The sequence below is a fragment of the Salvelinus namaycush genome, chromosome 1 (genome assembly GCF_016432855.1).
Source record: "Salvelinus namaycush isolate Seneca chromosome 1, SaNama_1.0, whole genome shotgun sequence".
Lineage (NCBI taxonomy): Eukaryota > Metazoa > Chordata > Actinopteri > Salmoniformes > Salmonidae > Salvelinus > Salvelinus namaycush.
Window position 1 is genome coordinate 79,231,336 of NC_052307.1, and position 13,572 is coordinate 79,244,907.

Sequence of the window (13,572 nt, forward strand, 5' to 3'; positions counted from 1 at the left end):
TTATGACATTATCAGCCGCAGGCACCGCTGAATATCATCGACATTATTAGTAACGTGATATATAGTCATCTTTTGGCTGCTGGTTTGGAAATCATTAATAGCATGGTAGTTAGTAATGGTTTAATAATGGCTTTGAAAGATACCCGGTTGACTGTTCACGTGTTTGTACATGTCCGCAAACCATTGTAAACTAGCTGGAATGGAGGCGTTTGTTCAGTGCATGTTCGTTCATTGGGCTGACACTTGCTAACTACATTTACATGTGTCATTTAGCAGACGCTTTTATCCAGCGCGACTCAGCCTGTGACACAGGAGCTAACGTTGCCTGCCCCCTAAGTAACGTTACCTAGCTAACTAACGTTGCTGTAACATTAACATTTACATTTTAGTTAGCTACGTTAGCCAGCTCGACTTGGCATGCGAAATGTATCAGCAAGCAAAACCTGTTCTATAACGTTGCCTCCACTATATAACTAAAGGTTACCTAATGAGTATTATAATATAATTTGTCAGCTAGAAACCTTATCTAAGCCAGTCGGCAGCTGACAATTTTGCTAACGTTAGCTAGCATTAGCAGCTGCTTGCACTTGTCAGACAGCAAAACCCAAACGCTTACCCAATTTATCGCTTCATAAAGATGTTCATTCACATATTATATAATGAAATCGTCAAATGGCGCATGTTTATTGCTCAAGTTAAGAAATCACAAGAGATCCGAGGTATCCTTCAATCATCAGCGGCCATGTTCGTCAGGTGGATAAAAACAGCGAAGGCACGCACGCGCTGTGAAGGCAGGCAACGACGCTCCTACTGCGATGCTGCGTGCGCTTGCCCGAGGTATATCATCTTTATAAGTACAGTATGTGTAGCCCTTCATATATACAGTGAGTCATTGGTGTAGCCCAGGGATGGGCAACTTTGATGATGGGGGGGCACAAAAATTCTGAGCTCATCATGCAACAATTGGCTGTTGAGACTGTTCTGTTATTTGTTTTATTTTATTCATGGTAATTCACTACAAAGCTGTATTCTGTTTTAGGGGGGTTTGATCCAAGGGCCTTCAAAAGGGGGTCGCATGGTCGCCCATCCCCGGTGTTAATGTTTTTATTTTACCTTTATTTAACTAGACAAGTCAGTTAAGAACAAATTCTTATTTACAATGATGGCCTACACCGGCCAAACACGGACGACGTTGAGCCAATTGTGCACCGCTCTTTTGGATCCCAATCACGGCCGGTTGTGATACAGCCTGGATTCGAACCAGTGACGCCTCTAACACTGAAATGCAGTTCCTTAGACCGCTGCGCCACTTGGGAGCTTATCTAGGTTTCTAGGGTCCAACTTTTAAGGTTTTTTAATTCCGTGTAAAATCGGTCAATTCAAGTTGGAGGAAATAAATCAACCCTGAAGTCTGTAGATCTTCAGTAATTTTAACAATTTAAAATGTTATGATTTTCAAGAATTTGATTCCAAATTGATGGAGCCTACAATTGTCCTATACTGAGACTGTGATTTATTTTCATTAAAATGTATACTGAACAAAACCCATTGATTTTCAAAGTTTAAAGGGATACTTCAGGATTTTGGCAATGAAGCCCTTTACTTCCCCAGAGTCAGATGAACTTGTGGATACCATTTGTCTCTGCATGCAGTTTGAAGTAAGTTGCTAACTAGCATTAGCACAATTGCTAACTAGCGTTGGAGCAATGACTGGAAGTCTATGGTAACTGATAGCATGCTAGTAAATACTATTGACTTCCAGTCATTGCGCTAACGCTAGTTAGCGACGGCTCATGAAACTACCTCTAACTTCCTTCATACTGGATGTGGAGGCTGCTAACGGGAGGACGGCTCATAATAATGGCCGGAATGGAGCAAATGGAATGACATCAAACACATGGAAACCATGTTTGATGGATTTAATACCATTCCACCTTTTCCACTCCAGCCATTACCACGAGCCCGTCCTCCCCAATTAAGGTGCCACCAACCTCCTGTGGTAGAGACATAAAAAATATGTCTGGCTCTGGGGAAGTAGATTAAGGTCTTCAGTGCCAAAATCCCAAGGTATCTTTTTAACAAACCATAGAGCTCTATGCACAATGACTAATTTTAACAATTTTACAAAAACATATTAACAGGAAGAACTGTGCAGATACAAAGTTTGGTAACATAATAAAACAGGGAGATTAAACTGTAATTCTGCTACCAAATTTAGCATCTGCAATTCTTCCACTAAATATATTATTATTATTTACTGTATAAATTGGTCAAAGTAGTCATTGTGCATAGTTGTATGTTTTGTTCAGCTTTGAAATAATTGTTTTTTGTTTGGCATTAAAGTGAAAAATTGGAGTCTCAGCATAATTCCGTTACCATGTAATTTCTCTAATAACCACACACTCAACAAGAACCTATGTCTCCATTGTTTATATTTTTGCAGCTGATATACATTTGTTATAATTGCATTATATTTTTGATAATTGTGTTCATGTTTTATATTTGACTTTTAAAAGTAAATGTGTGTCATTACGAGAGCTTGTGACTATGAGGTTTTAACTGCAAAAAAAGGATTCTGAGATAATCTCCCTATATAGAGTACTATATAGGGAGAGAACATTGAACAGAACAAACCTATGTCAATAACTACATTTAGACTAAAATGCAGATGGAACCTTAATGTCCCAAGCTCTTGATTGGCTGATTTGCCCTTCTCTTCCTTGTTGGTCAGCTTTGGTCGGACATTTGAACCTGTGTAATGGCCATCAGTGTAATGCCTCTCTTTAAACTTGAAAGAGCTTAAGACAGAATTCTTACTTTTCTTACCTTAAATGTTTGTTGCTTAGTTTATACTTTTAACCCAGGAATAAGAGCCAATCATGTAACGGGAATATGCTGCTGTTTTTGTACACTGAATGTAGCCAGAATCTCACTTGCCATTAAACCTTCAACTTCATAGCAATATCGAAGAATGTTTATTTTTTTCAAGGAATTTTATTAATTTACTACTACAGATATACAGTATTATAGACATTAAGGATATTGCATGTGAAACATTTTCAGGATACACAAACAAGGTGGCTCCTAATCACAATAAAATAACAATGACACAAACACACAGAAAGACTGTACTGAAGACAGACACTCATACGAAGCTGGGAAAAAGTGGATACCCTGTGGACTGTTTCAAAAGTTACCTTATATGAGACCGGTAGCTCAAACATTGTCAAAGCTCTAAACCTCTTCTTACATAGTAAGCCTCAGTTGCTTCCCTTGTTCATCTCCTGGTCTTTGAGACTGAGTGGCTGGTAAGTGGTAGGCCAGGGTCCTGTTCACCAGTCACGGAACCGGACAAAAATGGTCGGAAACAGAGTGAAACCTGGAAATATTATCTGAACATGACCCATGCCTATTCCTCACTGAGGCCTTAGGCCTTCCGCTCTTTAGACTATTCAGCTAAAAACCTTACCCTTTCTCATTGTTGTTTTGACAGGGACCATTAGCCAAGATAGCTAATCAGGCCTCAAGGAGCTGGTTTCCTACCCCCTGGTTCTAAGAATGCTGAGGAAAACATTTCACCAAAGGAGGGGATTTAGAAACCCTATTCCACTCACAAGGTGTCTGAAGTGCACATGCAACACATATGCTGACATGTGTCAAGTGTCCGGTCAGGCCGAATTCCAAATGGACTCTTAGACCCTACGCCGTATGCACTTGTGGAGATCTGAAAGGATTTGATTGGTATAAGCAATATGGTGAAACTTACACCCAGCCAATCAGAAGGCAAGGTGGACCTTTTGAACATATTACGTACACCTGTCAAATCCTCTCAGATCTCCACACGTGCATACGGCGTAGTGCAGGGTTCCCCAACTGGCGGCCCGCGGGCCATGGTTTTATTTGGCCCCCAAAGTTTTCCGAGCAAATTTTTTTGGGGAATTTTCATTGTTGGACATAAGACTGGAAAAACACCAGGAAATCAGCTCCAAGGGATTTTAATTTAAGAAATCTGTTCCCAAGTATTCCCATGAATAACGAGAGACGTGATCGTATACAAACGTAAGCAAGTTTTGATATTATGTTTTAGTCAAACATTATATCTGTTAGGGCTTCTTACGGTCAATTTGCAGTCTACAAATTATTTGTAATTATGTTCAGGCCCCCTGACCCTCCTCTCCAGAAAAGAAATCGGCTCGCGGTTTAATCTAGTTGATGATCCCTGACGTAGTGTCTATGGGTCCATTTGGGATTCGGCCTCAGTGTCTCTGGCCACTATTTTGGGCGTCCATCTTTGAAGTAGGGCAGATCTGATATCCCTTTTGTGAAAAAATTGAGACCCCTAAATAACATCCATCACAAATAATGACCTGTCGGTAGTGGGACAGCGCTTTCTGCATACCTCTGTTTTTTTCATCCCGGCCATCATTCTAAATCATGCAGAGCTTTTGGCAGTTGATTGTCGTGAAAAAGGGGAAATCTTCATGTCATCTCGAATTTAAAACCGGCCACAAATCTCTCATCTCTCTTACAGGATTGTACGATATGGCACCATGCGTTTTGTTAATTGCTCTGTCCTTTGTCCATATCAATATATTGTCTATATATCTTACATATATCGTTGTAGGAATCCAATTCCTTGAAGGTCACTTGTTGTTCTTCCTCTGCAGTTCTTCCTCCACATTCTTCCTCTGCTGTTCTAGGAACCACCCACAGGGCCTCACGTCCAGCTTGAGCTGGTCCAGCACCCACTGGTCCTTCTGAGCCCCATCCGGGAACTCCTCCAGGGAAATCTGGCCTGGAAACGGGAGAGATAGAGAATGAAAGGAATACCTGTATATATGTGTGTATAGATATATACTGTACATATATGCCGAATACACAATCAGTGGCCAGTTTATTAGGTACACCACCCAGGTCACAAAAATGGTACGCTCCTACAGACTTTGAGTCACGTGGCCATGGCTTGCTATATAAAGCAGGCAGACAGGCATCAGGTTATTGTTTGATTGAACATTAAAATGGGCAAAACAAGTGACCTAAGGGACTTTGAGCGTGGTATGATCGTCGGTGCCAGGCACGCCGGTTCCAGTATCTCAGAAACGGACGGATTCCTGGCCTTTTCACGCACAACAGTGTCTAAGGTTTACCAAGAATGGTGTGAAAAACAACCAGTCAGTGGCAATCATGTGGGCGAAAACAGCTCGTTGATGAGAGGTCGAAGGAGAATGGCCAGAATCGTGCAAGCTAAAAGGCAGGCCACAAACAGAAAAATAACGGCACAGTACAACAGTGGTGTGCAGAACGGTCCTTGTCACGGATGGGCTACTGCAGCAGATGACCACACCGGGTTCTACTCCTATCAGCTAATAACAAGAAGAAGCTCCAGTGGACACGCCATCACCAACACTGGACAATTGAGGAGTGGAAAAACTTTGCCTAGTCCGATGAATCCCTGTTCCTGTAGCTGATGCTACAGGAACAGGGATCAGGATTTGGCGTAAGGAATTGGCGTAAGCAGCATGAGTCCATGGCCCCATCCTGCGCTGGTGTCAACGGTACAGGCTGGTGGCAGTGGTGTAATGGTGTGGGGAATGTTTTCCTGGCACATGTTAGGTCCCTTAGTACCGATTGAGCAATGTGTCCATGCCCTGAAGAATTCAGGCTGTTCTGGAGGCAAAGGGGGATCCGACCCGGTACTAGATGGGTGTACCTAATACTCCAATGCTTCCCACAGTTGTGTCAAGTTGGCTGGATGTCCTTTGGGTGGTGGACCATTCTTCATACACGGGAAACCGCTGAGCTTGAAAAACCCAGCAGTGTTGCAGATTTTGACACAAACCACACAAGCCATGTCTCAATTGTCTTAAGGCTTAAAAATCTTTCTTTAACCTGTCTCCTTCCCTTCATCTACATTGATTGAAGTTTACTTAACAAGTGACATCAAAAAGGGATCATAGACTGACCAGGTGAAAGCTATGTCATGAAAAGAGCAAGTGTTCTTAATGTTTTGTACACTCAGTTTATATATGCAGTCGGTACCTTAATGATTGACACCCTCGATAAAAGTGAGCAAAAATTACTGTATAAAATAAATAATTCAAATACTGAGCTAGATTGTATGCTAGAGAACATTTTGTAAATTATATTATTTTAATACAATTGCTCAGAGAAAACAATTTCGTTTAACAAGCAATATTCTTTTCTCAACAAGGTAGCGGTCTTAATTATTCACACCCCTGTTTTCAAAACCTTTCAGTACCTCATCTTTGAGAGGATAACGCTATTGAGTCTTTTTCAATAACAAAAACTATGAGTTGGAGAACACATTGGGAAGGATCTTAGACCATTCCTCCATACAGAATCCTTCCAGATCCTTGATATCCTTCATCTGCACTTATAGACTGCCCTCTTCAATTCAAACCACAGGTTTTCAATGGGTTTCAAGTCCGGAGACTGAGACGGCCATTGCAAAATGTTGATTTTGTGGTCAATTAAGCACTTCTTTGTGGATGTTGATGTGTGCTTGGGGTTATGGTCTTCCTGGAACATCCACTTGCAGCTACGTTTTAGTCTGGCAGAGGCAACCAGGTTTTTGGCTAAAATGTTCTGGTACTTGGTAAAGTTCATGATGCCGTTAACCTTAAAGTTCCCCAGGACCAGTGGAATATCAATAGCCCCATAACATAAGATCCACCACCATATTTTACAGTAGGGATGAGGTATTTTCTGCAGATGCATTGTACTTTCGAAGGCCAAACCCACCAATGGTGCGAACAAATGTTTGCACTCTCGTCATCTCAACATTGCTGGCTCTGCGCATACACCTTCATTTGCCTTGCTGAAATGTTTAGCATTACCTTACTACACCCACAATGTAATGAGTATGTTGCACAAATACAGATACTACATTTCTAATGATAGACAGACACCTGACATGTATAGACTTACTATCTTTATTCTTATACACCAGGTCAAAGATCCGGTCAGTGATTTGATCAGGGGTCAGGTTCTCTGTTTCAGATGGGTTCCCATGCCTCTTGATATTGTAGATGATCTGCAGAGAGAGGAAGACATGAGAAAATGAATTTACTATGGTGAGTGGAAGCAGGGTCCATACACACATTTAGTCTAGATTGAAGCAGATGATGGTACACTACACACAAAGGTGTTTTTTATGGCTCAATATGCTGCATGTCGTATCATATCAAATGTATAGTGTCATATCCCTGCATATAATTAGGCTTGCTGGTTATATGGTTTTGGTATGCACAGTTCATTAAAAAGGAGTACAATTAGTATGGGAAAATGTTAAGGCATCTCAATTTGATGAGAGGATCATACACAGTATATTGTTTACATACATCACGTTCAGAGAGGATCTCTGGCAGCATACACCGCTGTTTAGCTTCAGGGTACTTCAAAATAATAAAAAAGAAACCACATCTAAACATGAAACCCCTATACACTTACTTTGACAACTTGTTTTAGCTCCTTTTTGTCAAGGTGTCCGTTTCCATCTCTGTCATAAAATTTGAAAGACCTCCTCAGTCGGTCCTCGAGCTTTCCTCTAAGAACGAGGTGCACTGCTGCCACATACCCCATAAAGTCTAGTTTGTTGTCCTGTGGACAAAATAAATAAATAATAATTTTAGAGGGAAAAACAAGGAATTAAATAAACTAAACACCAATGAATGTGATGTAGGTGAGGATCTCTGTGTGACGTTGTTACGTAGTTGAGCGTTTCAGCACCACGGACAGCGCACGGGGATATCCAAAACAGAATGTGCGTAGAAGCCAGAGCAGACGTTTACGTTTTAGTCATTTATATTTGAGCCACTTATCCAGAGCAACTTGCAGTTGCTATTAGGGTTAAGTGCCTTGCTCAAGGGCACATCAACATATATATCACCGGCTCGGGGATTGAACCAGGCTAGCGACCTTTCGGTTACTGGTCCAAAGCTCTTAACAGCTAGGCTACCTGCTTACCTTTAATTCATATCTTTAATGTTGTGTTTCTCTAGGCTATATAACCAAGATATTATCACAATTAATGACTCGTTTTATAATATACAACTGTAACAGGTTCTGACAAAGTCTACTAGCCTACTGATGTCCATGATCCCTTCCTCTGAAGATGCTAAGCTTAATAAATCAGTACAGAGGTACCTAAAAACGTACATGGTTTGCATCAAACGATCGAAACACGTTGTCCATGTATGCGGAACCCTCTATCGAATCGCTGTTAATTCCAGATTTTCTTGAATTTGTGTAAATGCAGGTTGCCACTGGGACACTCACTGGCGAACTTTCGGTAGAGTTCCTGGATATGTGTGAGGGCCACCTCGTCGTCTAGCTCACTGTGCGACTGACCCATGGTTGAGCAGATCCAAGTCCTTTAAAGGTACTCTATGAAGTTTCAATGAATAACTTGAATCGATTTCAAAACGATGGTAAAGTCATCTACCACAGCCATTAATTCAACACGCTCAGAGACCACACACCAGGGTTGCGCCCACGTCAATGAGTTTGAGGATTAACCCAACATTGCAACATTTGGCGATAATTTAGATCCGTTATAAAGCAATCCAATCAAGACAGGCGGGAACAAATCAAGATGCATCAAGCGTCAAAACCCGTGTTAGATAAGGTACTATTCCATTCTTTGGATATTTGAGGGGATTATTTAACAATTCACCAATATTAATGACTGGTGAAGTCAACCGATGACCCTCCACACTCAAAAGGGTTATACCTAGAACCAAAATGATTCTATCTGGAACCAAAAAGGGTTCTTCAAAGGGTTGTCTTATCTGGACAGCCGAATAATCCTTTTCTAAGAGGGTATAGCCTACTCAGACCACAAAGTCTAAGTCATTTAATTAGCCTTATGTTGCCCACTCCAAATTTGCCTCTGCTCTTTATCAGACAAGTCACCAAAGCTACCATGAAGCTTCATTTGCTTGGTATTTATTCAACCTTAGTTTAAATCCAGGGCAGTCTCATTGGAATACATCTATTTTGCAAGAGCGACCTGAGTAGATTCATGTTTAAGCATATGGATATATTCATTAAACACTGAATACCACATGCCAATGACCTGGTATGTGGGTAAATAGCTAGGATTAATTGAGTGTATTCATTCATTGAACAATTTGAGATGACTGAATAGCCTAAGCAAGCACTTTGTATATGTGTTTCAGAGTGTTTGCCAGTAGTTAATATATTAATTGACTTAGTGGATTTAATTAACTTCAGGTGTGTGTCCCAGGTCACTGTGTAACTCACACCTGTGCTCTCTGATACATGAACAAGGCAAAGCCTCCAACTTTACATTCCAGAAAAACAAATGTGAAGTAGTCATTAGATCCCGATATGCATTTAGCTGCGACACTGAGCAAAAATGTTGTGTGTGTGAGTGTGTTGTGTAATAATTAGCCTTAGCTGTGAAATCCAGTTAAAGTATTAGCTGAACACTCACCTTTCACCGTGTTATCCCGATTGGTGTTTTTAAATCACTGATGAAGGATTTTGAGGCTGATTCCCTGACCTGTCAATGTTTTTAATTTGCTGTTTTTGATATTGTTATACTCTTGTGAATTCATGAATGGTTTTTACTAGATTACTTGTAGTTTTTCATGTTGTCTGTCTGTAATTTTTTGTAATGACTTGGTACTGCCTATCTTGGCCAGGACGCTCTTGAAAAAGAGATTTTAAATCTCAATGAGCCCTTCCTGGTTAAATAAAGGTTAAATAAATAAAAATAAATAAAAAAGTTATCAACCTACTGTAGTCTGACCCCAAGAGGACAGTTAACCTCAGGGGAATCAATCACCTAAAAAAACAGACTGGGGGTGAACGGACGGACGGACGGAAAAGGCATACAGAGGTGTCTCACAACACATGTTGCATAAGGAAGTGTGTGTGCATGTGTGTGTGTGTGTTAGGAGGATACATCCCTTCATTAATTGCACAGGGGATTAATTATATGAATAAAAGTCATCAAAAACCTACAGGTGACCTAAATCCACTTTATATTCTGCATATGGATATACAGCCCTAAACATATGGATAAAGAGAGACATACGGCAGAGAATCCATATAACATATGGATAAAGAGACATACGGCAGAGAATCCATATAACATATGGATAAAGAGACATACGGCAGAGAATCCGTATAAAACTACATTGTAATACAGTAAGTCATCACAGGTAAGTCCACAATACAGTGCATCTGGAGCGTCTAAAAGGTTCACAGTGAATGTACTGTACACACATTGGAGAGCATAGAGAAGACCGTTCATGAACCCTGGACACTCTCTCACTTCCCCACTTTCTCACTCTTCCATCCTCACAGAGAATCAGACAGCTGGGTGTGATTTCTTGTTATAAAACGGGTAGTTTGGATCCTGGATGCTGATTGGATCCTCGATGCTGATTGCTCGGTATTTGTATGCATGTTGTGACCCTTTTTTAAAAAAGCAGTAAGGCACGTGACACTACACTATAATGAATATAGTCCTGACACAATATAGTCCTAACACAAGGCGAGAACCAGATGCAGACACAGGAGGCAGATGGTTGGAGTTTAAGATGTTTAATAATCCAAAAGGAGTAGGCAAGAGAATGGTCGTGGACAGGCAAAAGGTCAAAACCAGTTCAGAGTCCAGGAGGTACAGAGTGGCAGACAGGCTCGAGGTCAAGGCAGGTAGAATGGTCAGGCAGGTCGGTACACAGTCCAGAAACAGGCAAGGGTCAAAACCAGGAGGACTAGAAAAGGAGAATAGCAAAGGCAGGAGAATGGGAAAAACCGCTGGTTGACTTGGAAACATACAAGATGAACTGGCACAGAGATACAGGAAACACAGGGATAAATACACTGGCACAGAGAGACAGGAAACACAGGGATAAATACACTGGCCCAGAGAGACAGGAAACACAGGGATAAATACACTGGCCCAGAGAGACAGGAAACACAGGGATAAATACACTGGGGAAAACAAGCGACACCTAGAGGGGTTGGAGACAATAACAAGGACAGGTGAAACAGATCAGAGTGTGATAAGCACATCAAGACGAACAACGGCATTTACCTGTGTCTATATTCATGATATAGCATGGACTCTTGTGCCTTACTGTTTGAACAAACCTCTCTTCTGAGACAACGATGCCTTGTGCGTAGAAATGTTATGTATCGCAGTATCATGTAACAGAGTGGATCAAGAGTTCAAAACAATGGTCCACCAGTATCCTCTTGAATGTGGGTTTTCAGCTGAGCCACTCTGACTATTGATTTGGACATATAACCTGCATAATACCCCAGAGTGGTAGGCTACATGAAGACCAATGCTGGGAACCCTTGTCATGGATGCAAGGAGGTTTTTACATTGGGACACCCACCCAAGAAAATACTAGTGGAAAGCTTCTTTCTCCCTGAGGTATTCCTACATGGCTGGGTGGCTTTGCAAATCAAATCCAGTTTATTTGTCATATGCACAGGATACACATGGTGTACATACACAGTACAATTAAATGCTTACTTACAGGTACACCTCTCAACTATGCGACAACAATAAGACTGTGGTTTATCATGATGGGTGCATCGATTGTCAAATAAATAAACAAAGAATGGTTGCTATGGTGAGACCACTTAATGGGACATGCTTGCATTAGATTAAACAAAATGGAAATATAGATATTTGGTGTAAATGTGTTGAATGCACATAATTCTATTCAAAATTATATATTTTTTTGTATGAGGATTGCTCCATCTAGAATGATCTGTTGTGTTATCTTTAGTCATTACTTGGATCAAATATCACAGCACTTGCTGACTAGATGTTGATCAAAAGGTGAATTCTTAATCAAATGGTTAATTCTTCATCAAAGGGTTGATTTAAGTATCGAAAATACAATTTGTGGAATCGTGATGTGTGGACAATAGTAAAGCTTAAAAATGTGTAAAGATATTCCAAAATGTAGACTACATTAAAGAAATTACCATAAAATACTTAAAATAACCTCTTTGGGAACTTGCAACAATGGTACAGTCGTGGCCAAAAGTTTTGAGAATGACACAAATATAAATTTTCACAAAGTCTGCTACCTCAGTTTGTATGATGGCAATTTGCATATACTACAGAATGTTATGAAGAATGTTCAGATGAATTGCAATTAATTGCAAAGTCCCTCTTTGCCATGCAAATGAACTGAATCCCCCAAAAACATTTCCACTGCATTTCAGCCCTGCCACAAAAGGACCAGCTGACATCATGTCAGTGATTCTCTCGTTAACACAGGTGTGAGTGTTGACGAGGACAAGGCTGGAGATCACTCTGTCATGCTGATTGAGTTCAAATAACAGACTGGAAGCTTCAAAAGGAGGGTGGTGCTTGGAATCATTGTTCTTCCTCTGTCAATCATGGTTACCTGCAAGGAAACACGTGCCGTCATCATTGCTTTGCACAAAAAGGGCTTCACAGACAAGGATATTGCTGCCAGTAAGATTGCACCTAAATCAACAATTTATCGGATCATCAAGAACTTCAAGGAGAGCGGTTCAATTGTTGTGAAGAAGGCTTCAGGGCGCCCAAGAAAGTCCAGCAAGCGCCAGGACCGTCTCCTAAAGTTGATTCAGCTGCGGGATCGGGGCACCACCAGTACAGAGCTTGCTCAGGAATGGCAGCAGGCAGGTGTGAGTGCATCTGCATGCACAGTGAGGTGAAGATGCCTTTTCCATCATGGTGAAAATGCCTTTTCCATCATGATGGAGCACCTTGCCATAAGGCAAAAGTGATAACTAAGTGGCTCGGGGAACAAAACATTGATATTTTGGGTCCATGGCCAGGAAACTCCCCAGACCTTAATCCCATTGAGAACTTGTGGTCAATCCTCAAGAGGCGGGTGGACAAACTCCAAGCATTGATTATGCAAGAATGGGCTGCCATCAGTCAGGATGTGGCCCAGAAGTTAAGAGGTAGAGGTCTTGAAAAAGAAGGGTCAACATCATTCTAAAAAGAATGGTCAACACCAATATTGACTCTTTGCATCAACTTCATGTAATTGTCAATAAAAGCCTTTGTCACTCATGAAATGTTTGTAATTATACTTCAGTATTCCATAGTAACATCTGACAAAAATATCTAAAGACATTGAAGCAGCAAACTTTGTGAAAATGTATATTTGTGTCATTCTCAAAACTTTTGGCCATGACTGTAGCCAACAGTTTGGTTCACAGTTTAAACTCTGCTGATTTGTATTGGTTTTTAAAGCTTTTTTTGTGATGCCTCGTTGTTTTTGACAGGTATGACGAAAGGATTTGAAGTACTTGACATTGAATAATATAACATATCCCCATTCTAAGTTCTCTGAAGTGATATAAGTTCCTTAAACATTATAGTAGGTCAAATAAATATGGGTAACATAACATGATATCACATTTAGGTTACTAACGGTATGATATTTGCATTGATATAATGTTTTGAAATGGCTGCTTACTTCGTACTTGAAAGTATAAGGTTGTGAAATAATTATTTTGATTACATAATATTATTAATAGGATAATTTCATAACC

At 40.6% G+C, this 13,572-nt stretch overlaps 1 pseudogene; it reads right to left on the bottom strand.

Moving 5' to 3' along the window:
• Positions 1-4,643: 4,643 nt before the first annotated feature.
• LOC120053156 lies at positions 4,644-8,374 on the bottom strand (annotated as a pseudogene).
• Positions 8,375-13,572: the final 5,198 nt, after the last annotated feature.